We start from the raw sequence: 27,077 nt of genomic DNA on the forward strand, positions 1-27,077 counted from the left end.
ATCTAACAAAAAGATTATGGATTGAGTTCAAGTATAAATTTCATTATTAAGTTGAATTAATATAGAATTGTAGAATATCATTAGCTTCTTTTAGTACCTTACTCTTTATTTTCACTTATGACTTTTTAAGACTTTGGTAGCTAATTAAATACGAATTTAGAAACTATTTATTAATAATATAAATTATTTTAGATATTAATAATTTTTGTAGTATTTAATTTAGTTAATATAGTAATTATTTTTTATTTCTAAAATTAGTTTTTATTTAATAATATGTTAATCCAAATTATAAGATGAAAGATTTATAAATATATATTCTACAATTTTTTAACTCTTTACATTACTTTTAAACATCAAACAAAGCAAACTTTAGACAGAAAACATCCTTTCACAGTGATTTAAGATTATTACCTTCAAATAAAAATTTATTTAAAATAGTAAATAATATCCATAAATTATAAATTATAAATTATATATGATAAATTATTTTATGTGATAAGAAATGATTGTGAAGTATGAAGTATCAATATATTTGAGTATATTTGAAATGTTAGAGATCTCATAATGATGTTTAACATTATTTTATAATTTTTTTTTATAAAATTATATATTGTTGGTGACGTCTAAATTCATAACTTGATTATATTTTAAATTTTTTACCAATTTAAATAGAAATAAAAAGAACATGTTACTTTATTTAAACTTTTTAAAATTGAAGTATCAACATCCAAAAAAAAAAAACTTATTTATTTTAAAAGAAAAATTAGTTTATCAAAAGCTAAACATGAAGATTTTTTTAGTCTTCTCTCTAAACGAAACTGTTGCAACTCAATTTAATGACTAAAACATTAAAATAGATCTACACGAAGTAAAGACTTATTTCAGGCATACACAAGAAAAATTTATTAAAAATTGTAAATGATATCCAAAAAAATTATGAATTGTAAGTGTATTATATGTAGTTTCGGAATCTACGATTATTTGAAAAACGTTCTTATATGATGATACAATAAAGTTATTAAATTGTGATATTTTACTTGAAAATTTTAGAACAAAAGTATACTATTTTACTTGAAAATTTTAGAACAAAAGTGTTACTCTTTTAAGGTTCATAACTCTTTGTACTACCTGGTACCAAAAACAAGAAAATAATATCTATTTATAACAATGAACATTAATCACTTGCAGTTACCGCATCTCTAGTTAATATTGGAAAATAATTTATCCATGTTTTCATGGAAGTCAGCTATTAGATAATTGAATTAGTTACTAAGATATTACACAAATCCAAAGGCCTATAAATACCATATCAAGGAGTATTCTTCACTCAACCAATACTTTTTACTCACCTTTTACTCAATATACTTAAAGCTCTTATTGAATTGAACATTAGAGAGTCTTTTGCAGGTGGATCACCACTCGGTTTTCAACATAAAGCTTAATAACCCTTCATAGAAGAAGTCGATTCACTCACACAACTCGAACATCCACCTCAAAAGACTCTAACTCATTCTCGGTAAGAATTGATATGAGTTGATTTAGGTGACACACTCATTGAATTATTGGTCTCACTTGTATTAGATCTGGATTAGAAAATATATTGATGGCAATGAGGATTGCCACTAGACACAAACTTAACCAAATGGTTAAGTATGTGTGAAGTTTCTGATCAGAGTCAAGTAAAGGAGGTTTTTATTAATGAAGGAAGAGGCAATTCACCATCACACTTGAAGTTCTTCCTTCTAGTCTTCTCAAAATTAAAAGAAGACATAAAATAAAGAGAGGCCCAAGCCCAAAGCCCAAGCCCAAACCCAAGTCCATCCTATGAAGGGCAAGGCCAAGTATTAAATAATAAAGAACATTGTTGAAGGTGCTTAGAGGGAAACATTAGAAACCTCTATTGTTAAAGCATCTTTTAGTCTTTAGTTAGGAGTCTTAGGGGGGGTGTGTTAGTAGATAGGTGTAGGAGTAGAAAAGGAGGTGCCAAAGTGAAGGAAGAAGTCACACCTTCCTCATGCTTTGTTTTAGGCGCAAATTCTAGAAGCTTTATGGGAGGGAGTTTTTGAATTTGTGTAGCTTATATTTCAGCACCTTAGGCTATAAATAGAGGTGCTCTCTTTGTATTTTTCAGATTTGAATTTATCTAAAGAAACAATACTCAAAATTGGAGTGAGCATTGGAGAGCTTTTGAGCCTTCTTCTCTAGTCTTATCTTGAAGGATCATGGTTTCCTCAAGTGGCGGCTTGCACACTCATCTAGGAGCATCCATACTTCTAGTGGCGTGATCATCCAACCATTCTTCCATCTTCATGAGCATTCTCTTCTCCTTCCTTTCTTCTCTTGTTAATTTCCTTGTCTTAGCTTGTTTCCTAGTTGTTTTGGTTCGGCAATTTCAGCTTGTTATTGTGTAGCTATGGTTCATTTGTGTTCTTGGCTGTTTTTCATCTTTTCTTCTTCAATTCCAGCAATTTGATTCGGTACCTTACTGTTTTGTTTTGTTAATTAGAGTTTTTGCCTTTCCTCCATCTCATTTGGTTCAATTTGACAATATGTGGAACATCCAAATGAGTTTGGGATTTGGTACTAGTTTTTGGTGAGTTCTAGTCTTAGAACAATTATCCAACTCTAAGAAAAGTGCCTCAATAATGTCCAGCTCAAGGTGATTCCTAAGAATGTCAAGAATCATTCTCTATATGGCTAGTGGAATCACATCATGTGGTATCATGAGTCTTAGGTTCTTCTTGTTTAATTGTTGAGTTGTGTGCACTTTAATTTCAAGAGCTCTTTAATTTTCTTGCAATTTAAGTTTCTGTTTTAGGTGTTAATAGAGTTTTCTTGCTGTTTTTCTTTTGTTACACCAAGTGCTTGTGAAAAGGTTTATGGCACTCATTATTCATACGAGTATGGTTGCTCTTTTGGAATGGCATTCTCCTTCCTAGAGTTTACCTTAAGCTTCCTTTCACTTGTTATTTTTGTCATATGTCTTTTAATTTTGTAATCATGTCAAGTTTTGTCTTAGTCATGTTATTCCATAATTGTCATTACTTCTAGTAGTACTTTTATTGTTTTTGATTGTTTCTTGCTTTAGTGTCATATAATTTTCTGAATTGATATTGATCCTTTGTGCATTTTCTTTTTAGAATTGAGTTCATACTTGTATTCTAGACCTATACAAGTTCCAATACATCATTTTCCATTATGTCTTTGCTAGTTCATAATTCTGTTTTTTGTTCCTATTAGGATTCCTCTGTTTCTGAAAAAAAGTGCTTACTGTTTTTCCTTATTGCAATTGATTTACTCACTGGAAAATTCTGAAATTCTGTATTTGTGATATTCAAAGTGTTAGAAAAGAATAGAAAAAAGAATCATTCAAAAATTCAAAGTACACAAAAAATGATAAATAAAATAAAAAAAGTGTACAATTCTGCCGAAAAGAATACGGTAATCTGGCAGCGATTTTAAAATTTTTATCTCAATTAATTGGTTTACTGTTTTTAATTGATTCCAGTGCCATTATTGAGTTAACATCTTGAAGTTTCTGTGGTTTAAATTTCATAATCCAGTTCGCTCTACATCATTCCAGTTAAATCAGTGAATATCAAGCACAGTTTGCATTAAAAAAAAAAAAAAATTCCAGTAGTTAAATTTTTTCTTTTCTTCATCTACTCTAGTGTTTTTCCTTAAGTATTCTTTTGTGTGCCTACTTTTCTCATTGAGTTATTTTCTTGATTGTCTTTCATTCTTACTCTTTGAGTTTGTCTTACATATAGTTTTCCTTTTGCAATTACCTTTCCTTGCTTATACCTTTTCTTGTTTGTCTTTATTGTTTCATTGGTTTTGTGGTGGTTGCTTTTGAGATTGGTGTGCTTGCTTTGACATCTTTCATTTGAGGATTCCAAGGCCTCAAGATCAGATTGGTGCAAGGACATTATTTCTTTGAGAGTGACCTATATTTTTCTGCCTCAATTCACTTCGGCATTTTTGCTTAAAACACTCACTATTTTTGCTAATTTTGACTTGTTTGCTGTTTTGTGTGTTTGCTGTTTTTAATTTCAAATGGCTGGATTTTCAAGTGATGCATCCTACAAGCAGAATTCTCCTTCCAAAGCTTCAATCCTTGGTGAATTACATGAAGCACAAAGAACTATTAGACGTTTGGAAGAGAAAATGCAAAAGATGGAGGTCCAACAAGCTAGACCATCTCCTTCTATCCATGATGGGCATCATTCTCATAGACCATCTTCAAGAGCCTCTTCAAATGATTTTGGTCGTGAAGAAGAGCATTATAGGAGAAGGAGGAATACACCACAATTTCATGGACAAAGACCTCATCATCAAGGAGAAAGACATCACTACGGCAATGGTTACTACCAAGATGCAAAGGCTAGGCTACCTTCGGTCAAGCTTCCTTGTTTTAATGGCTCTAGTGATCCTAATGTATATTTAGATTGGGAGGCTAAGTGTGAACAAATATTTGAGATCCATGAGATCCAAGATGAGCATAAGCTTAAGCTAGCCACCCTAGAGTTTAGTGATTATGCCATGAAATGGTGGCATGGAATTGTAAAGGACATTATCTATCACAAGGGTCCTCCCGTGGACTCTTGGAACTCTTTAAAGGATCAAATGCGCGCTAGATTTGTGCCCCCACATTTTAGGAAAGACCTCATGTTGAGACTCCAACGGTTTCAACAAGACACGCTAAATGTGGATGAATATTATAAAGAGCTAGAAACGCTTGTGCTTAAAATTGAATTAGAGGAAAGTGAGGAAGCTATGATTGCTAGGTTTGTGAGTGGTCTTAGGAAGGATATTCAAGACATTGTTGAGTTACAAGAGTATTCATCATTGGGCTCTTTAGTTCATCTTGCAATGAAGGTGGAAGCCCAACTTGCTAAGAAAAACTCTTTCAAAAATGTTTCCAATGATGGATACTACTCCAAGTCTTGGAGAAATAAAAATTCTTATTTTAAACATCCTTCCAAAGATTCTTCTTTCAAACCCAAGGATCCTACGCCATCTACTTCTAGGCCTAAATCCCCAATTAAATCGTCTAGTCAAAAGTGTTTTAAATGTTTGGGATATGGTCACATTGCTGCTAATTGCCCTTCTAAACGAAGTATGTACATGCATGAAGGCATTGTAGTTAGTGAGCATGATTCCAATTCACCTAGGCATTCTTCACCTTCTAGACCATCAAGTGAAAATGAGAGTGAAAGTCCTTGTGAAAGTGACTTATTGATGGTAAGACGTATGTTGGGCACAATTCCAAAATCTTTGAATGATACTCAAAGAGAAAATATTTTTCACACCCGATGTCTTATCAACAACAAGTTATGTTCCTTGATTATTGATGGGGGAAGTTGCACTAATGTGGCTAGTACAAGAGTTGTGGAGAAGTTAGCCTTACCCACTATCTCTCATACCAAGCCCTACAAATTACAATGGCTTAGTGAAGTAGGTGAAATCATGGTGAATAAACAAGTCCTCATTAACTTTGCAATAGGAAAGTATAAAGATGAAGTTTTATGTGATGTTGTGCCCATGGAAGCATCTCATCTTCTTTTAGGAAGGCCTTGGCAATATGATAGACATGCTTTACATGATGGCCTATCCAATACAATGTCTTTTTCCTTCCTAGGGCGCAAGGTTATATTAAAACCCTTCTCTCCCAAAGAGGTTCATGAGGACCAAATAAAAATGAAAACTAAAAGAGAAAATGAGAAAGAAAAAGAAGTAAGTACTACACCGAGTCACACCATTTTCTCCTCTAAATCCATCATGTTGACTCGTGCTATACCTCAAATGGACCCTCCAAGGTCTTTTTCTTCTTTATCTTTTTCATTACCCAAGGTTCCTATTTCAACACCACCTTGGTTAAAATATGTTAGGGATGATTTTTTCATACCTCCTAATGGGTTTCACCATTTAAGAGGTCTTTTTCCAAAAAACATCATCATTCCCAAACAAATTTTTCCACCTTGGTCGATTTATAGGACATCCTTTTCTGCAATCCCTTTGGTTCCATCTGCTAAGTCATGTCTTCCTTTTTCTTACACTTTTGATTGTAAAAGTAAACTGACTTTGTTATATGCAAGGATTCAGAATTCGTGGACGAATTCTCTCCAACTCGGGGAGTATGATGAGAGTCAAGTAAAGGAGGTTTTTATTAATGAAGGAAGAGGCAATTCACCATCACACTTGAAGTTCTTCCTTCTAGTCTTCTCAAAATTAAAAGAAGACATAAAATAAAAGAGAGGCCCAAGCCCAAAGCCCAAGCCCAAACCCAAGTCCATCCTATGAAGGGAAAGGCCAAGTATTAAATAATAAAGAATACTGTTGAAGGTGCTTAGAGGGAAACATTAGAAACCTCTATTGTTAAAGCATCTTTTAGTCTTTAGTTAGGAGTCTTAGGGGGTGTGTGTTAGTAGATAGGTGTAGGAGTAGAAAAGGAGGTGCCAAAGTGAAGGAAGAAGTCACACCTTCCTCATGCTTTGTTTTAGGCGCAAATTCTAGAAGCTTTTTGGGAGGGAGTTTTTGAATTTGTGTAGCTTATATTTCATCACCTTAGGCTATAAATAGAGGTGCTCTCTTTGTATTTTTCAGATTTGAATTTATCTAAAGAAACTATACTCAAAATTGGAGTGAGCATTGGAGAGCTTTTGAGCCTTCTTCTCTAGTCTTATCTTGAAGGATCATGGTTTCCTCAAGTGGCGGCTTGCACACTCATCTAGGAGCATCCATACTTCTAGTGGTGTGATCATCCAACCATTCTTCCATCTTCATGAGCATTCTCTTCTCCTTCCTTTCTTCCCTTGTTAATTTGCTTGTTTCCTAGTTGTTTTGGTTCGGCAATTTCAGCTTGTTATTGTGTAGCTATGGTTCATTTGTGTTCTTGGTTGTTTTTCATCTTTTCTTCTTCAATTCCAGCAATTTGATTCGGTACCTTACTGTTTTGTTTTGTTAATTAGTGTTTTTGCCTTTCCTCCATCTCTTTTGGTTCAATTTGACAATATGTGGAACATCCAAATGAGTTTGGGATTTGGTACTAGTTTTTGGTGAGTTCTTGTCTTAGAACAATGATCCAACTCTAAGAAAAGTGCCTCAATAATGTCCAGCTCAAGGTGATTCCTAAGAATGTCAAGAATCATTCTCTATATGGCTAGTGGAATCACATCAGTTTCTCTTCAAAGAAAAAAGACTCACACAAAGGAGAAATGCAAGTGGAAATTAAAATTCAAAAGGAATTAGAATTGGCAATTATAGAAGAAGTGGAATTAGATAAGAAGAAGGATAGACTTATATGGTTGAAGACTTACATGGAGGTGGAGGAGTGGAGGAGTTTATGCCACATGGAGGAGAGTTTCAACTTGTAGAACGTGGAACCTTTGATGATCCAAATCTGTGTTGAAGGGTTGATGCTTTGCTGTTTTGGTTGAAGCTTAGTTTTAAGGTATTTAGAATTCTTGTAAAGATCATTCTTAGTCCTATGCACAAGCTAGATCAATCTTTTTTAAAGAGAAAAATGTTTTTCAAAGCAAAGAGAAAAACAACTAGTTGAAATCACGATATAATCGGTTGTTTTACACTTAGCTTATTTGAAGGTTTTCGAAAGTGCTTTTGACTTAGTTGACTAACTGTCATAACCAATTCAACCGGTTAAAACGAAATTTCAACCGGTTGATTGTCACATTTCCTAACAGCTTTTCAAAATCCTGTTAAATTTTGTTTCAGTTGAATTAAAATTGATTTGGCTCGTGATTACCTATGACGACTAGTTTTAAGAGCTATAAATATGGTTTCTCTTTGTATTCAAAAAGACACAACAAGTGAGAATGAAAATGTTTTTTTAGAAGAGATTTAATACAAAAGTTTTGCAAGATTGCTAAGTAGTTGTGCATTGGTTCAAGATCTGATCTTAGGAGCTCTGTGATTCTTGAATTACCAAGTGTAATCTGTTCCTTTCTGATTCTTGTAATAGTTCTTTTCTATACTTGTAAAAGGTGTGTAAACCTATAAGGTTAGAGGGTGTTCTAACTAAGTTTGTGTGAAAGGAAAGGATGGTGAGTGTTCTTGTGGTATCAAGATCACCTCTTTGTGGTGTTGTATTTTGTAATTTGTAATTGATTGCTAGTGGAAAACACAGTGGTTGTTCTGGGGACTGGATGTAACTCAGGGTTGAGTGAACCAGTATAATTTGGTTGTGTAATCCCTCTCTCTCTAACACTCACTCATTATAAACTGTTTGATTTGAATTTGTTTTACTGCTGCTATAAACAACCGATTAAAACGAAGTTTCAACCGATTGATTTACTGCAAACAGATTTAATTGCTTTGATTGTTTGACTTCCTTGATTGTTCTTCTGTGATTTTTGATAAAACTTCATTCCTATCCAATCTTTGCAAAAATCATTTGTCAAATAATTCATCCCCCTCTTTTTTAGGCCATTAATTATAACACCACTTGAAGTATTTAGCCAAGATAAGACTCAGAGGAATTTAGGCACTCAAAAAATCACTCACACAGAGTTTCTTTACTCAAAATAATGTGTGAATTACAAGAGGAAAGGCCACCATTTGTAGAAAGAGGTGTCGTGACTTTAGTGTATGGAGAGAAATTCAAAATTCAAGGTAAACCTACTTAGCTCCCTAGTTACGCACCACTGGTCATGGATCTAGAAGGTCACACTTTTAACATTTGAGCATCTGGGAAGTGTGACTAGGCATGATGTATGTAAGGTTTTGTATTGCCCAGGTAGTCGGAATAGATGACGTGGCAGCAAGCTATAATGTAGGCGTGTTGAACGGGACACCTGGCTGGTAGAAGGGAAGGAAGTCGGGGGATCGTGTAGTCGCCAGTCGTTAAGTTGGCGTGCCCCGATCTCTAGCGTACCTAAACCGGCGGTCACCAGGTCTGTGTCGTAGTCGTCGGATGTGAACCCAGGCGACAAGGTGATCGGAGATCGCCGAGAGGAGGACATCGCCGAAGGATCAGGAAAGCTTCGAAGCAAAGGATGAAGTCGTCAGATGGTCATTCCCTAGCTGGCCAGAGGTTGAGGTCGGGGAGCAGCTTACCCGAGCATGCACAGTGAAGCAAGTAAAGTAGAATATAATGGCGGCCGGCGAGACCACAAGGAAGGTGTGTATGAAGACACTCGTACTCGCCACACAGAAGAGATCGCGCTCCAAGGCAGCTACACGCTGAGTTGCTTCCTGCATAAGTAACTTATTCAAACAGCCTGAAGAGTAAAAGGTGACGCTCAAGTCAAGGATGCTCCAGATGGTGACACGGGTACAGCTGGATACGAGCCACGTGTCCAGATGTGCAACTGTCAGGAGAGAGAAAGCGCACAGGTATATAAGGGATCCTAACGAACTTCTGAGGTACGCGCGTTTTAGAATACTTCTTTTACGCTTGCGAGAACTTGAGTACGCTGAGAGAGAACATTGCACGGTTCCTGAAGTTCTTATTTCTCTTAGTATTTTGGTGGTTCAGCCGCTGACTTGAGCGTCGGAGCGCGATCGGCCGCAGCGGCGCCGTTCTGTCTTTTGCAGGTTCTTGAGGTGAATCAAGGTGAAGGACGGAAGCTAGCACGGTGCAAAGTCGATCCAGATTTGACGAGGCAAGGCTCTTGCGCTCTGGTCAACAGGCAGGATCAGGTTTATAAAAGCTAAGGTTTAATTTGGACCCTGCACAAACCCAATTATTCTATTTAACTCCTACTCTAAAGAAATACAAAGCAAGGAAAATAGTTTATGCTCAGGTCCAATCATTTGTGCTATGCTCCTAGTAATCTTTTGAGGAATAATGGGTCCTGAGTCATTGGCTATGGAATGTGTCTGGCCAAGCCCTGAGTTCTATGTCACCCTCCTGATCATCCTTCTAGAAGGTTGGGTTGGCTCAGTACGTGCTCTATCAATTAGGGTTTCATCAAGAACACTATTATTTCAAAACATTATTTTGGTGATTCCAAATCCTAAATTTAATTTTTTCAAGTTTATTTTCTTAAAAAAAACCTTGTGTTGAATAAGTTTTGTGGAGTAGAATATAAGTTATGAATTTTCTTTTAATTTATGATTTGAGTTGCAAGATTTATTCCTATTTTTTTTTTAAATTACATTTTTGTTTATTTATCTGCAAATGATGAGTGAAGACACAAAATTAAGTTACATGAAATAATGATAGGAGGAAGTAAAAATCTAACAAATTAAATTTTGAACAAAGTGATGAGTCTCTAACTTCAATTAGTATATTAGAGTTAAGAAACTTGATTTGCAATACTTTTTTTTATGAAATTTTAGATCACAAGAAATAAACTTAAAGATGTTCACCACTAAACAGGAATTAATCCATAAGGAGTATCTAAGTGTGAAATTTTATATCTAAGAGTGGAACAAGAATATGAATACAAGAATAAGAACAATACAACACAAGGAAGAAGGTAAAAATAAGAACTCTAAGAAGTTTGTCACTGGACATGTTTCATTCATGACATTATTAAAGTGTGAGGGCTTGCTTTAAAAATAAGAACATGAACATAAAAGAGATTGATTTGTGGAGTGATGGAGGTTGTCATGCCACTTGAAAAAGTTCTAAGATAAGTGTTGATGAAGTTGTGACTTAATCCAATAATTCAAAATACGATTTAAATGAGAAGAGTGAACTATCTCTTTCAAAGTACTTTAAAAGGGCTCTAGAAAATCTCTCAATTCTTGAATATCTCACAAGTTTATTTCTAAAGAAAATGCAAAAACTATTTACAGTCACTTTTCCTAAGTTAGATGAAATATAAATTCACCTAGAATTTCATTCAAATGTGAAATCTAAAATCTAGATCTAATGTTCGTAAATTAATCCTATCTTAGGGATGAAATTTTTAGGTTCAAAATTTAGAAATACAATGATGAAAATCGAAGGAGTTGGCCAAAAATATTGAAACATGTTGGTGAAAAACAGGAAAATCACAAGAAATAAAGGTTAAATTTTAATTTAATTAATTTTTAAAATTTTAAGCAAGCATAGTCTCACTATGAGTCTTTCAACAAAATTTCCAGTTAAGATTTCAAATAGTAAATGTTTCGTTTGATAAAACTTTGAACTAAACTGATTTGCTGAAACAGATTGACTTAACGAAGTGTGTTTACATAAGTAGTTTTGAACACGGTAGGATGCCACTTTAACACTTCATCTTATATTTAATTAGACAAACATATTTGAAATCTTATTTTAAACGAATATATTTTGTTTGAAAGGTCACAACATTTCTAGCTTTTGAAACTCAACTAAATAACTCAACTAACTCACTTGATTGGTGTATTTTCACTTTTAATTTAACGAGTGATCATATCATAGTTCTTACGTCTGACCAACCACTATAGGTGCAAAATAAATATCTCATCTAACTCTCCTTCTTGAGTTAGTGTGGATGATAATAACATATCATATATAGGATATAATGAAGAAAGAAAATATGTACAAAAATTTATACGAGTTCATTTTTTGCAATAGACTACATCCAGTTCTTAGCCAACAAGCAAAGTTCAACTTGGCAAACTATCGCTGCAAAGTACACTTGTGTATTTTTTAGCCTCGTAATCATTATTTGCTAATCCCTGGAATATTATTTACTAAACTCAATCATGGATAACATCCAGTATTCTTTACTCAAGCCATTTCTAGTTGACACCAAGTATTCTTTACTCAAGTCAGTTTTGGCTAACACATAGTTTTCTTTACACCTAACCACTTTTAGATAACCGAGTATTCTTTAATAATGTAGTCACTCCTGACTGTCTATAACTATTCTTTCCTCAAGCCACTCCTAGATAATATAAGAAAGTTGAAAGGTTTAAATGATCATTTGATTATTTGGTTTGATTAATAGAGAATGTTTACATCTCTTGAAGAATACAATAATTTGAGCTTTCTCTCTTAGTTCAGTAGTTTAAAAACTCTAAGGAGGGGTTACGTCCTTCGACGAATACAAGATGTAGGTTCACTCTCCTTGATGATAAATGAACACCTTCAGTGTTCTTCTAATGACATTTTTTGATCCATGGTAAAAGTACACTCTACAGACAGATACCTGGTCCAAAGTTGAAGATAGCTTGTGTCAGGAAGTTGACTAATACAACAACTTTAGCTCGAACTTAACGAGATTTTGATTTTGACTTGTACTTTTTATCTTGAATTGATATATTTGGTAAGATAGAGGCAACAAACATTTTCCTACAACATATTACTAGCACATATTTGTATTTGAGTAGTTCGACGTTATCTTAGTCTATGTCTTCTAATATTATATGTCTGTATCATTTGATCTTATATGCGCCTTATTAGAAGATGTAAGGGAATAATACATAATGTTTTGTGCAAATATCTTCTAATGTTTTCTATTATTTCTAACAATTTACAAACAAAATAAATTCTACCCTACAAATTTTTTTTGCTTAAAACTATTTTAAGATCTTTCTTATCCATCTACTCATCATTAAGTCACCTCCTTTGTATTAAAATATTAAATTTTGACTTAAAATAATTTTTTATTTCAAATAGTAAAACTTGTTGCAGTTGCATATATAAAGTCACAGTATAGCAGTTGAGCAAGCTAAGAAAGCTACTAACAAGCAGTTGAAGATCTAGATATTTGTTCAGAAGTTTAAACCTCGTATACGTTCTACCCCTTAGTCATATCTACCTTAAAGAGACATCACATTTTTGCAATAGTTTTTGAAAGACCAAGTTAAAGTTGCTCAACCGTCTATGCAGATTATGCATAAGACAGTCTACAAAGTTTCTTCGGACTGTATGTGTCCACACCTTTTATAGCGTTGAATTTGAAGAAGCTGAAAGTTATTCGGGAACCCTAAATTACACTCTCTATTCAACCTTCCAAGGTTGATCTCTCTGTAAAGGCTTATAGTTGGGCCAATGCCTTTGCTAAAAAATAAGGCTTCAAGAGAACTCTTACAGAAGGCGAAAATATTCAAACATCAAAAGAGAAGACGTACAAGGATTCCAACTTAGCGTCCTCATCCAGATTATTTCATAAAGAATGTCTAGATCAGCACAAATCTTCTTACGACCTACCCAATGATGTCACCACATTCTTTTTACAAGAACCAGACTTTGAATTTGTTGAATAAACTTTAATGTAATTTGTGGGTTTTAAAGTTAGAAGTTACTAGAAAAGAGTAGAATGGGAGTTTGGATATGTAAAAGGTCAAAAGTTGGGAGTGGGATTTTAATTATGTTGTTAGTGGGGTTTTAAGGCCATAATGAAGATTTTTCTAGAAGAGCTTCCTAAAGCCTATAAAAATGATGCTCTCTCAATTGTAATATGCACCACAGAAAGAAATACAATAGAGAGAAATTCAAAGAAGAGTGTTTTCAATAGAGAGAAAATTCAAGTGTGAGTGATTGCTTGTTTTACAATTTGGTATCAAGAGCCAATGGTGAATGTGATGGGTCAAATACCGCTACCACGATTATCGAAGGCAACCACATATGATAATTGGAGCATTCAAATGAAAGCTCTTTTCGGTTCTCAAGATACATGGGAGGTGGTCGAAGAAGGTTTCGAAGAACCAACAAATACCATGGGTTATACGGCAGCTCAAACCAAGGTGTTGAAAGAGATGCGATCAAAGGATAAGGCAGCACTATACATGTTGTTCCGAGCGGTTGATGAGTCGGGCTTTGAGAAGATTGCCAGTGCAACTACTTCAAAAGAAGCGTGGGACATCTTAAAAAAGGTGTTCAAAGGATTCGACCGAGTTAAGCAAGTGCGTCTACAAACTCTTCGTGGCGAGTTGGAGAGCATGAAGATGGAGTCGGAAAGTGTATCTGACTATATTACGCGTGTACAGACTGTGGTGAATCAACTTAACCGAAATGGTGAAAAGTTGACCGATGCACGAGTTGTGGAGAAGATTTTGAGAACATTAACCGATAATTTTGAGAGTATTGTGTGCGTAATAGAAGAGTCAAAGAACCTAACGACACTCATAATCGACAAGCTTGCCGGTTCTCTCGAGGCACACGAGCAACGAAAGAAGAAGAAGAAGGAGGAAACACTCGAGCAAGCACTTCAAACCAAGGCGTTAATCAAAGACGAAAAGTTACTCTATCATCAAAATTCTCAATATAGAGGGCGTGGTCGTGGAAGTCGTGGAAACAGTCGTGGTGGAAAAGGTAGCAACCATGAAGGGTATTATAAGGAAAAGGAACAGTCGAGCCAACCAAATTGGCGTGGAAGAGGACGTGGTAGAGGAAGAGGCGGCCGATCGAATTATTCCAACATCGAGTGCTACAAATGCCACAAATATGGTCACTATGCGAAGGATTGTAACTCTGACAAATGTTACAATTGTGGTAAAGTGGGGCATTTTGCAAAAGATTGTCGTGTTGATATAAAGATAGAAGAAACAACCAACCTAGCCTTGGAAGTCGAAACGAATGAAGGTGTTCTCTTGATGGCTCAAGATGAAGTCAAAATTAACAGTTACACTCTGTGGTACCTCGACTCAGGAGCAAGCAACCATATGTGCGGTCACGAGTACCTATTCAAAGATATGCAAAAGATTGAAGATGGTCATGTGTCATTTGGAGATGCATCAAAGGTGGAGGTCAAAGGGCGAGGTACAGTTTGCTACTTACAAAAGGATGGCTTAATTGGGTCACTCCAAAATGTTTATTACGTATCAGACCTCAAGACCAACATATTGAGTATGGGGCAACTCACGGAGAAAGGTTACTCGATTTTTCTGAAAGATCGGCTACTACACTTGAAGAACAAGCAAGGGCGTTTGGTTGCTCAAATCGAGATGGCAAGAAATCGGATGTACATGCTGAATTTGAGAAGCATACAAGAAAAATGTTTGCAAGTCAACATAGAAGACAAGGCATCATTGTGGCATCTTCGTTTTGGTCACCTACATCATGGTGGACTAAAAGAGTTAGCGAAGAAGAATATGGTGCACGGGCTACCCAACATGGACTACGAGGGAAAATTTTGTGAAGAATGTGTGCTCAGCAAGCATATGAGAACCTCGTTTCCAAAGAAGGCTCAATATTGGGCTAAGCAACCTCTCGAATTGATTCATACCGACATATGTGGACCAATTACTCCAGAATCCTTCGGCGGTAAAAGGTATTTTGTTACCTTTATCGATGATTTCTCACGAAAGACTTGGGTTTATTTTCTGAAGGAAAAATCCGAGGCATTTGAGGTGTTGAAAAAGTTCAAGGTGATGGTGGAAAGGGCAACTGATAGACAGATCAAAGTTGTACGATCTGATAGAGGTGGCGAGTATACTTCAACGGCTTTCATGGAGTATTGCGAGGAGCAAGGCATAAGGCGATTTCTAACTGCACCATACACTCCTCAACAAAATGGTGTGGCCGAAAGGAAGAACCGGACCATTCTCGACATGGTTTGATCAATGCTTAAGAGCAAAAAGATGCCAAAGGAATTTTGGGCGGAAGCTGTGCAATGCGCCATTTATGTGCAAAATCGATGTCCACATGTGAAGTTAGATGATCAAACACCACAAGAGGCATGGAGCGGACAAAAGCCAACAATTTCTCATCTCAAAGTGTTTGGTAGTGTGGCTTATGCACACGTACCTGATCAACGAAGAACGAAGCTCGAAGACAAAAGCAAAAGGTATGTTTTTATTGGGTATGATGAGAAGACAAAAGGATACAAGCTCCTTGACCCGATAAGCAAGAAGGTAATGGTGAGTCGTGATGTGCGAATAAATGAAACAAGCAAGTGGGATTGGAACAATTCTTCAGAGGTTATGATTGAAGTTCGAGAATCATCAATAGTTGCACCGACAAGTATAAACTCCGAAACAACCGATGATGAAGATGAACCACGACAACCTAAAATTCGAAGTTTGCATGATTTGTATGATTCGACAAATGAGGTACACCTTGTATGTCTTTTGGCAGATGCAGAAAATATCAACTTTGAAGAGGCGGTGCGAGACAAGAAGTGGCAAACTGCCATGGATGAGGAGATTAAAGCGATTGACCGCAACAACACATGGGAGCTAACAGAATTGCCAGACGGAAGTCAGCCCATTGGTGTGAAGTGGGTATTCAAGAAAAAGATGAATGCTCAAGGCGAGATAGAGAGGTACAAGGCGCGACTCGTTGCGAAGGGATACAAACAAAAGGAGGGAATTGACTACGATGAGGTGTTTGCTCCCGTTGTAAGAATGGAGACAATTCGATTGCTCATTTCCCAAGCGGCTCAATTTAAATGGCCGATATTTCAAATGGATGTCAAGTCGGCATTCTTGAATGGTGTGCTTGAAGAAGAAGTCTACATCGAACAACCACCCGGGTACATGAAAATCGGAGAGGAGAAGAAGGTGCTAAAATTTAAGAAGGCACTTTACGGGTTGAAGCAAGCATCGCAGGTATGGAATACTCGTATCGATACATACTTCAAGGAGAACAGGTTCAAGCAATGTCCTTACGAGCATGCTCTTTATGCAAAGAACAATGGAGGTAACATGATATTTGTTGCTATTTATGTTGATGATCTCATTATTATGGGTAACAATAATGAGATGATAGAAGAGTTTAAGGGCACAATGAGACGGGAATTTGAGATGACAGATTTGGGATTGATGAAGTTTTTCCTTGGCTTAGAGGTTAGACAAAAAGAGACGGGTATTTTTGTATCACAGGAGACATATGCAAAGGATATTTTGAAGAAGTACAAGATGGAAAATTGCAACCCAGTATCAATACCAATGGAACCAGGTGCAAAACTCTCAAAGTTCGATGGAGGAGAACGTGTCGATGCAAGTAGATACCGGAGTTTGGTAGGAAGCCTTCGTTATCTCACATGCACGAGGCCGGATCTTTCATTAAGTGTCGGCATCATAAGTCGATTCATGGAGGAACCGTTTTACTCACATTGGAAGGCGTTGAAGCGAGTCCTACGGTACATCCAAGGTACTATATCACTTGGATTGTTCTACTCAAAAGTAGAAGATTACAAGTTGGTGGGTTACTCTGACAGCGATTGGTGCGGAGAGATAGATGATAGGAAAAGTACATCGGGATATGTATTCTATATGGGGAACACAACATTTTCATGGCTTTCAAAGAAGCAACCGATTGTGACGCTATCGACGTGTGAAGCTGAATATGTGGCAGCTTCTTGGTGTGTATGTCATGCGATATGGCTTAGAAACTTGTTGACCAAGATGGAGCTAAAGCAACTAGGTGCAACCGTGGTTCAAGTTGACAACAAATCAGCAATTGAGTTGGCAAAGGACCCAGTGAACCATGAAAGAAGCAAACACATTGACGTTCGTTTTCACTTTATTCGTGATCATGTGAAGAAAGGAAGTGTGGAATTGGTGCATGTGGCAAGTCAGGATCAAGTTGCAGATATCTTCACAAAACCGCTACCGAAAGTCTTTTTCGACAAATTCAAGAAAATGATTGGCATGATGGATGGTAGAAACATTTAAGTTTATGGGGGAGTTTCGTTGAATAAACTTTAATGTAATTTGTGGGTTTTAAAGTTAGAAGTTACTAGAAAAGAGTAGAATGGGAGTTTGGATATGTAAAAGGTCAAAAGTTGGGAGTGGGATTTTAATTATGTTGTTAGTGAGGTTTTAAGGCCATAATGAAGATTTTTCTAGAAGAGCTTCCTAAAGCCTATAAAAAGGATGCTCTCTCAATTGTAATATGCACCACAGAAAGAAATACAATAGAGAGGAATTCAAATAAGAGTGTTTTCAGTGAGTGATTGCTTGTTTTACAGAATTATGGAAGAAGTTGATCAAAATTCCTGAAGCAGTATGTCTGATTGGTTTTTATGATCTACATACAACTTCTCTAGACACTATCCAACCTTAGCTTGATCAGAAGATAGTAGATGTTTTAGAAAAGAAGTGTCTAGAAGTTGAGCTGAAAAAGAAGATCATAGCATATTTGTTGGCTAGACAAGAAGAGTCAAAGCCTTAACAAAAGCTCAAATCCTTACAAAGGCTCGAGCAAAAGAAGATGAAGAAGCCAAAATTGTTGCAGAAGCTCTGGTGCAAACCCATACAAAAGTAGAGGTGGACAACAATCATATAGTTTTTATGCAATACGTCCATCTTCTAGCTCCCAAAGCAATAAGCAAAAGCCTGTTGTACTTGTGAGTAGTCAACCAGCAAGTATTGTTGACACTACATAACTCATGATACAAGACGCCTTGCATGAAGACTGCCTTGCCATTGCAACACAACTACAGGTTACAGAGGATCGACAAGCGCTTAGGCTAAAGCAAGTTGCGTCCCCCTCTGCTTATGAGATACAAAGTTCCTTTGCTCAACTTCTCAGGATTGTTAATGTTACCTGCTGAATCGGCTACCTCAACTCAACCTCCTACCCAATAAGAATCTAGTCAATAACAATCACCACCTTCGTCTACGTCGCTGCAACCATAATGTTTTCAAAATTTCACCGTTTTTATGTTACCAAATGATGGTGAGAAGTCAAAATTGTTTTGCTAAAATGGTTTTAGTTTCTTTCTTAATTTCTTTACTCGTACATGTGCTTAGCTATCCTTGTCATAACATTCATAAGCATATATAATATAAACACTATTTTTATCTATGTTGTGCATAATCTTTGATAATATCAATGTTCCTTGCTTACCATTTTACCAATTCTTGTTACATATTTCTCAGTATAAAAATGGGGATTCTAATTCTTGTAAATCTCTATAAGGAGTTTTTATGCAAACACCGAATGAGCTAATAATAATAATATATATATATATATATTGATTTAAAATTAAAACTAATTAAGATTGGTAAAACATCCAATATCATATACACTTTAAAGGATTAAACACAAAATGTTTCATATGGATTTTTTTAAAACAAACTCATTAGGCATCACTCTGAAATCTGGTATCTCATGAAACATATCATAAAAAAGAAAAAGAAAAGGCAAACATGGGAGACTAGACCAAACCTATGCAAAGAAATACAAGAACACTCCAAAACGTAATCTAAGCAAAATGAAACATAAGAATTTTAAACCTATTATGAAAAAAAGTTAAATTAAAGGCTAAGGGACAAACCACTATTCTATGAAAACTCCAACCTATTATTTATCCCTAAAGAAGCTAGTTTATCATTACAATGATTGTGCTCCCTAAAAATGTGAGAAACTTTAAACTCAATCTCTTTACAAAAAAAGTCAAACATTTATTCCATGTCTCTCATAAACCAAAGAGCAATCTGAGCCGAAGAAAAAGATTGACAAACCAGAGTAGAATCACTCTCCACTCACAAATTTCTGTAGTCAACCTCTTTTTCATGCTCAATAGTAAGGATAGCTCCCATGAACTTAGTAAAGATGGAAGACAGAATCCCTAGAAAGAAAGAGAAGTGATGGAGGACCATCCACAAGTTCCAAGTTAACAAGATATAGGACTAAGAACAGAAAAATGTGCATTATAAATATTTGTCTTAGTCTATATAAAAATTTTAAAAAGTAGAATAGTTATTTCAGGTCTAATATTTCTAGACCATTTTCTAGAGTAGAAGTAAATAAAATATTTACACTTTAGAAACCATCACTTGACATGCAAGGAAGGGTTTCTAGAGCACAAGTGAATAGAGTAGTCACAACACCTCCATTGTTTAGAAGCTTCAAAAGCTCACTGTGGGTTAGCTAGACTAAACCCTAAACCTTACCCATGGAAGTCTGTAAATAGGTGTCTCCTTCCTTTTTGTTTTCATATTTTATATTTTGTATAAGTAAACTGAATTTCAAACTTCATTCTCTTCCAAAACTCACTTTGCTAGAGAGCTTAGAGGCTTAGTGAAACCCTAGGGAGTTCGTCAAACCTTTCCCTAATTTTAGAACCAAAAACACTTCAAATCCCACCAAAACCTCCATATATTCAGTGCAACTCTCATCTTTTGCTGCAACTTCATCTCATTTCATCCAAGGAACACCTTGGGTTACATAAGGTGGATCAAAGTTTCAAGATCCAAAAGAAAACTTCAATTCAACTAAGTTTCTGATTTTTTTTTTCTGTTTCAGTATTTGTCTTTCTTGCTTTTCTCACTTGTTCTTTGTTCTTCAATTTCCTCCGTTTAAAATCAATTTCCTCCGTTTAAAATCAATTTCTATTGTTTATAGTTCAATTCCATCGATTAAAAACTAATTTCCACCATTTAAAATCATCAAAACTTTTATCAAACACCTTGTCACTTTTTCCAGTGCCAAATCTTATTGTTGTTCTTTCTTTTTTATCTAATTAATCAGTTTTTTGTGTGTGTTTTATTTGATGTTTGACCATTTAATATCTCTTGTAAAAATTCTAAATAGTTTATATTGTGATTTGTTTAGTCAAAATTGCTTGAAACTTCTTCAAATTCCATTCGCACACAAACCTACCACCATTGTATGTTCTTATTGTTTTCAATTTTTACTTTTTTTATTCTTGTTTTTTTATTGTGTTTAATTCAATTCCTATAGTACTATAGAAAGAACTTATAATGATGGTTAAAAACAATTTTTGAAGACAGTTATATAATCGTCGTAATAAAAACATTTACAACACTTGGTCTCGTCAGTTGACCTGGTCGCCGGTTGATTCTGGGAGCAGGTCGTGACTCTGTCTGCCTCTACTGGATTTTGCTCTTTCCTCGAGATGTTGGAATGCGACTCTTTTTGAAACAGAGGGGTCCTACCTGTTAATTGCACTCCGACGATCAAGTCAGTACTAGGCTAAGAAACAATGAGTAAGTAAATAGTTTCAGTCTTAGAAACAATGTCCCTTTACCAGGGATCTCATGTCCCTTTTATAGACTACTTTTAGGTTACCTCTTGTAACAACCTTCTCTCATGAGAACCTTATCTCCAGTGAAAGCATGTTTGATTAGTGTTGCAACTGCACCGAATCTTATCTCCTTGGAGTGCATAAAATCTTCACAGAATAACCACCAGGGTACTAACTTATGCACCAGCATCATGGGCCCCATCTATTTATTGTAGGCGTTCTAGCCTTCACGTATCAAGCATGCAGCTTATCCCTAAAAACCCTAGCGCTCTTGGGCCTAGGCGTCTTTAGGAAATATTTACGTGTGCTAGACCCAAATTGATATGAATCCAAATATAAATGACAATAAAATTGGGAATTTAGGGTTACGGAACGGAATAAATTCAAAATAGTAACAATAGAAACTTGGATAAAGGAAGGCGCCACAAACAAAGTTTGATAAGCCTAAGGATGATCGCCACAATAATTGGAGGATTCTTGATAAAATCACAAGATTCAGGGAAAAACCCTAGTAGAGAAACACTCTCTAAAATTGTCAAAATATTCGTTCCTCTATTCTGAGTTCCAATAGTGTATAAATTACAAGTTTAGCTAGAGGTCTTTTCTTGTTTGTAAGAAAATAAGACGAAACTACAATCCTTATATTTCAAGAAGGATCATTTTTCCCAGTGGTTAAGTTGATACTTTCCATCTAGTTCTGGGTTCAAATCCTACTTGAGGCAAAAAAACTAAAAATATTATTCTATTTTTTAAGGATCCAAACATGTTGTGCATGTAATCAACGAAGTCTTTTTAAACTGGTTTGGATGTACTCATCATTCCCTCCCTCTTGAGAGAGACTTGAAGTTAATTCCAAAGCTTCATCATCTGCAGTAAAAGGAGACAAATCAGAAACGTTAAAAGTGTTACTCACATTGTACTTACTTGGAAGATCAATCTTGTAGGCATTGTCATTAATCTTTTTTAACACTTGGAAAGGTCCATCCCCTCTAGGTTGGAGCTTTGATTTTCTTTGTTCAGGGAACCTTTCTTTCCTCATGTGTACCCAGACCCAATCTCCAGGCTCAAAGATTACTTTCTTTCTTCCTTTGTTAGCTTGCTTAGAATAACCTTCAACCTTTTCTTCAATTTGTGCTTTTACCTGTTCGTGTAGCTTTCTCACATAGTCAGCCTTAGCCTGTGCATCTTTATGCTTTACAACAGAAATGTTAGACATAGGTAACAAGTCTAATGGAGTTAAAGGATTTAATCCATACACAATTTCAAATGAAGAACAATTTGTTGTGCTATGAACAACCCTATTGTAAGAAAACTAAATATGAGGTAAACATAATTCCCAAGCTTTCAAAATTTTTTTTCAAAATAGTTCTAAGGTACCCAAAGTTCTATTCACTACCTTTGTTTGTCCATCTGTTTGGGGATGACAAGTAGTTGAAAACAAAAGTTTGGTACCTAACTTACCCCATAAAGTCCTCCAAAAGTGACTTAGGAATTTTGTATCCCTATCACTCACAATACTTCTTGGTAGCCCATGAAGTCTTACTACTTCCCTGAAAACAAGTCAGCAACATGGCAAGCATCATCAATTTTTTTACAAGGAATAAAATGAGCCATTTTGGGAAATCTGTCAACAACCACAAAAATAGAATCTTTCCCTCCTTGAGTTCGTGGCAAACCCAATACAAAGTCCATTGAAATATCAATCCAATGGCTATCAGGAATAGGTAAAGGAGTGTAGAAACCTTGAGGTTGACTTTTGATTTGGCCTTTTTACAAGTAATGCAATTTTCACAAAACTTTTGTACATCACGTTTCATGTGAGGCCAATAAAAATGTTCATGCAAAGTGTCGTAGCTCTTTTGAACCCCAAAGAGCCCCATTAGCCCCCCCTCATGTACTTCTCTTACTAAAAGATCCCTAATGGAACATTTAGGAACACACAATCTTTTCTTCTTAAACAAATAACCATTGTCCTTAAAATAGCCATTGGTACTAAACTTTGTGCAAGTCTTATAGATGTCAGCAAATTCAGAATCATGTGGATAAATATCTTTTAAAAATTCAAGACCAAACAATTTTGTTTCAAGAGTAGAAATCAAAACATGTCTTCTAGACAAAGCATCAACCACAATATTTCCTTTTCCTTTTTTATGCTTAATGACATATGGAAATTGTTCTAAAAATTCAACCCACTTGGCATGTCTTTTATTTAATTTTCCTTGGCATTTTAAGTACTTTAAAGACTCATGGTCACTATGAATCACAAATTCTTTTGGTAAGAGATAGTGTTGCCATGTTTGTAATGATCTCACTAAGGCATACAATTCCTTATCATAAGCGGGATAGTTTAAGGAACCACCATTTAATTTCTCACTAAAATAAGAAATTGGATTACCTTCTTACATCAAAACAACTCCTATACCCACATTAGATGCATCACATTCAATTTCAAAAGATTTTGCAAAGTTTGGCAATGCAAGAATGGGGGCAATAGTCAATTCATGCTTAAGGGCGACAAAGACTTTTTCCTGTTTTTCTTCTCATTTAAACCCAACATGTTTTTTCACAATCTCATTTAGGGGTGCTGCCAAGGTGCTAAAACCCTTACAAATCTCCTGTAGAAACTAGCTAGGCCATAAAAGCTCCTAACCTCACTCAAATTTTTAGGGATAGGCCATTCTTGGATAGCCTTCACTTTTTCATAATCTACCTGAACTCCTTTGGCACTTACCACAAAACCCAAGAACGCAATTTGTTCAGTACAAAATCTGCATTTATCAAGATTAGCATACAACTTTTCTTTTCTAAGAGCATTCAAAACGGCACACAAATGTTCTTCATGTAATTCCAAACTAGTGTTATAGATCAAGATGTCATCAAAATACATCACAACAAATTTGCCCAAAAATTCTCTCAAAACATGGTTCATTAATCTCATAAAAGTGCTTGGGGCATTTGTTAGCCCAAATGGCATCACACGCCACTCATACAATCCATATTTTGTTTTAAAGGAAGTTTTCCATTCATCCCCCTCCCTAATCCTAATTTGATGGTAACCACTTCTTAAGTCAATTTTTGAGAATATACAAGCACCGTACAGTTCATCCAATAAATCATCTAACCTGGAATAGGGTGTTTATACTTGATGGTAATGTTATTGAGTGCTCTACAATCTGTGCACGTCCTCCAAGAACCATCCTTTTTAGGCACCAAAATAACAGGAACAACATAGGGGCTCATGCTCTCTTGTACCCATCCTTTGTTCATCAGTTCTTCTACTTGAGTTTGGATTTCCTTTGTCTCTTGAGGGTTGCTTCTATAAGCTGGCCTATTAGGCAAAGATGCTCCTGGAATAAGGTCAATGTGATGTTCAATTCTCCTTAGGGGTGGGAGTCATCTAGGAACATCACTTGGAAACACATCCTAGAATTCCTGCAACAAAGAATCAACACTAGGAAGAAAATTAATTTGATTAGAATGGTCAGCAACCAAAGTGTTGTTTTTGCAATAAAGTAAGTAAAGGGGTTTGCTAGAAAGTAGCGCTTTTTCACTTCATTCACTTTCAGTAATCCACTCATTTTTCTCTCATGTGTTTCACTCTTGCTCTGTTTAGGTGTTTCACTCATCTCTCTTTTCTCTTGGACTCTCTTTTCTCTCAATTTGATTTGATCCTCACACACCTCTCTAGGAGATAAGGGTTTGAGAATGATCTTCTTATTATTCGGCATGAAAGAGATTTTACTGGTGAAACCATCATGAATAGCCTTGGTGTCAAACTGTCACGGCCTCCCTAACAAAATGTGAGTTGCCTCCATTGGAACCACATCACACAAGACATTTTCATTATATTGTCCTATGGATAGGTGCACCTACACTTGCTTACTCATTGTCATCTCTCCATCTTCACTAAGCCATTGAAGCTCGTATGGCCTTGGGTGCGGTTTTGTCTCCAAATTCAATTTGGTAACTGGTCTTGAGCTAGCTACATTGGTGCAACTTCCTCCATCAACTATGAGTGAACATATTTTCCCTTGAATGGAACATCTAGTATGGAAAAATATTTTCCCTTTGGGTTTGGTCCAAAGCTTGCATTTTGCTTCCTAAAAGCCTTCAAATCATCAACAAATCACCCTCTAATGCATCCAACTCCACCTCTACATCCTCCTTCTCTTCTTCACTTGAACGTTCACTGTCTATTTGTCCATTTGATAACATGTACATAGTTTTTTTTGTTGGACATTCTGCAGCATAGTGTCCCCTTCCTAAGCATTTGAAACATTTTACATCACTTGTCTTCCTTTTAGGTGGTGAATTATTATATCTATTAGATGACTTCCCACTTAAAGACATGGCTGAACTTGAGGGAACTCCTTTATCCTTCATTGCCTTATTCTTCCAGTTGGAATTATTATCATTGTTATAACTCCTCCTCATGATTCCTTTCCTCTTGAGTAGCTGTTCTACTTGGTTAGCCTTGTGCAACAAGTCCTCAATGTCAACATACTCTTGCAGCTCCACAACATCCCTAATATCGTAGTTCAGTCCATTCAAAAACCTTGCCATGATTGCTTCGTTTACTTCATTCATTCCAGCTCTAATCATGGTTACCTCCATCTCTTTAAAATACTCTTCCACACTTTTATTTCCTTGAGTCATTCTTTGGAGCTTGAGTTGCAAATCCCTATTGTAGCTTGCTGGAATATATCTCTTCCTCATAATCCTTTTCATTTTTGTCCAAGATTCTACCATGGGTTCTTCCTATCTAGTTTTGTCCCTTTGGTATTTATTCCACCAAGTTAAAGCATAATCTGAAAATTCAGTTGCTGCCAACTTCATCTTCTGCTCCTCATTATACTCATTACAAGCAAACACATGCTCTACTTTAATTTCCCACTCCAAGTAAGCATCAGGATCACTTTTCCCATTGAATGTGGGAATATTTAATTTTATTCCATCAATTCTCAGAGTTCTTTGTTCTCCCTCATTTTCTCTTTTCCTCCTCTTATCTCCTCCTCTATTTTCTAGATTTACTTGTTTTGCTTGCTCCATTGGATCCAACCTCTCATGGAGTCCATCACTTTGTTGTTTCATTATCCTTTCCAAGTGTTTTGTTAAGGCTTGCATTTGTAGTTGAGAAAGTCCACTATCTGACGATTCCCCTGCCATGCTCAAGTAAACAGATTACAAATAACAATAAGTTTGGGTCTCCCACCACTTTCTCACGTGTTTACACTCAACATTCGTGTTTCACACAATAAGGTTTTTTTTAATGATCACACTGCCTTTTACCACTCTTTCTCTACTTAAGGTTCTTACAAGAATCAAGCAATCAATAATCCAGAATCACTTTCAAAGGTAGCAATCAGAATCAATTAAAAATAATAGTACATAACCAAATAGTGAAGAACAATTTCACTATCAACAAACAAGCAAGACAATTAAAACACAACAAGCAAAACAATATATAGAGAAAATAAAATATGTAGACATGACACTTTTAGAACTTTTAACAAACACCAAGTATGCACTGAATAAGAGCTATTTTTTCTGTTTTCCTCTTGTGCTTTTTTTTTCTATTTCTGTTTTCCTCTTCTTCTTCCTTTTTTTTTTCTTTTTTCTATTTCTTCTTTTTCTTCTTCTTTTTCCGTTTCTTCTTTTTTTTTAAATAAAATGAACAGTACCGTGAACAGTACCCGTGAACAATAACCGTGAACAGTAATGAGGACAAAAAAACAAACAAAAACAGGATGCACAATTATATTATGACTCAAACCTTTGCTCTGAATACCAACTGATATGAATCCAAATAGAAATGACAATAAAATTGGGAATTTAGGGTTACAGAACGGAATAAATTCAAAACAGTAGCAATAGAAACTTGGTTAAAGGAAGGCGCCGCAAACAAAGTTTGATAAGCTTAAGGATGATCGCCACAAGAATTGGTGGATTCTTGATAAGATCGCAAGATGCAGGGAAAAACCCTAGCAGAGAAACACTCTCTAAAATTGTCAAAATATTCGTTCCTCTATTCTGAGTTCCAATAGTGTATAAATTACAAGTTTAGCTAGAGGTCTTTTCTTGTTTGTAAGAAAATAAGACGAAACTACAATCCTTATATTTCAAGAAGGATCATTTGCCCGAGTGGTTAAGTTGATACTTTCCATCTGGTACCACATGCATTTTTTCGCTGATCATGCCTTATATGAATAAACCTCAAGTCATGCCTTCCTGGGGCCCACTTACGTGGCCCATTAACTC

General features: G+C 35.7%; 1 pseudogene; it reads right to left on the reverse strand.

Moving 5' to 3' along the window:
- Positions 1-23,394: 23,394 nt before the first annotated feature.
- On the reverse strand, positions 23,395-25,547 carry LOC137814707 (uncharacterized; annotated as a pseudogene).
- Between the last annotated feature and the right edge of the window lie 1,530 nt (positions 25,548-27,077).

This window comes from Phaseolus vulgaris, chromosome 10, assembly GCF_000499845.2.
Source record: "Phaseolus vulgaris cultivar G19833 chromosome 10, P. vulgaris v2.0, whole genome shotgun sequence".
NCBI lineage: Eukaryota > Viridiplantae > Streptophyta > Magnoliopsida > Fabales > Fabaceae > Phaseolus > Phaseolus vulgaris.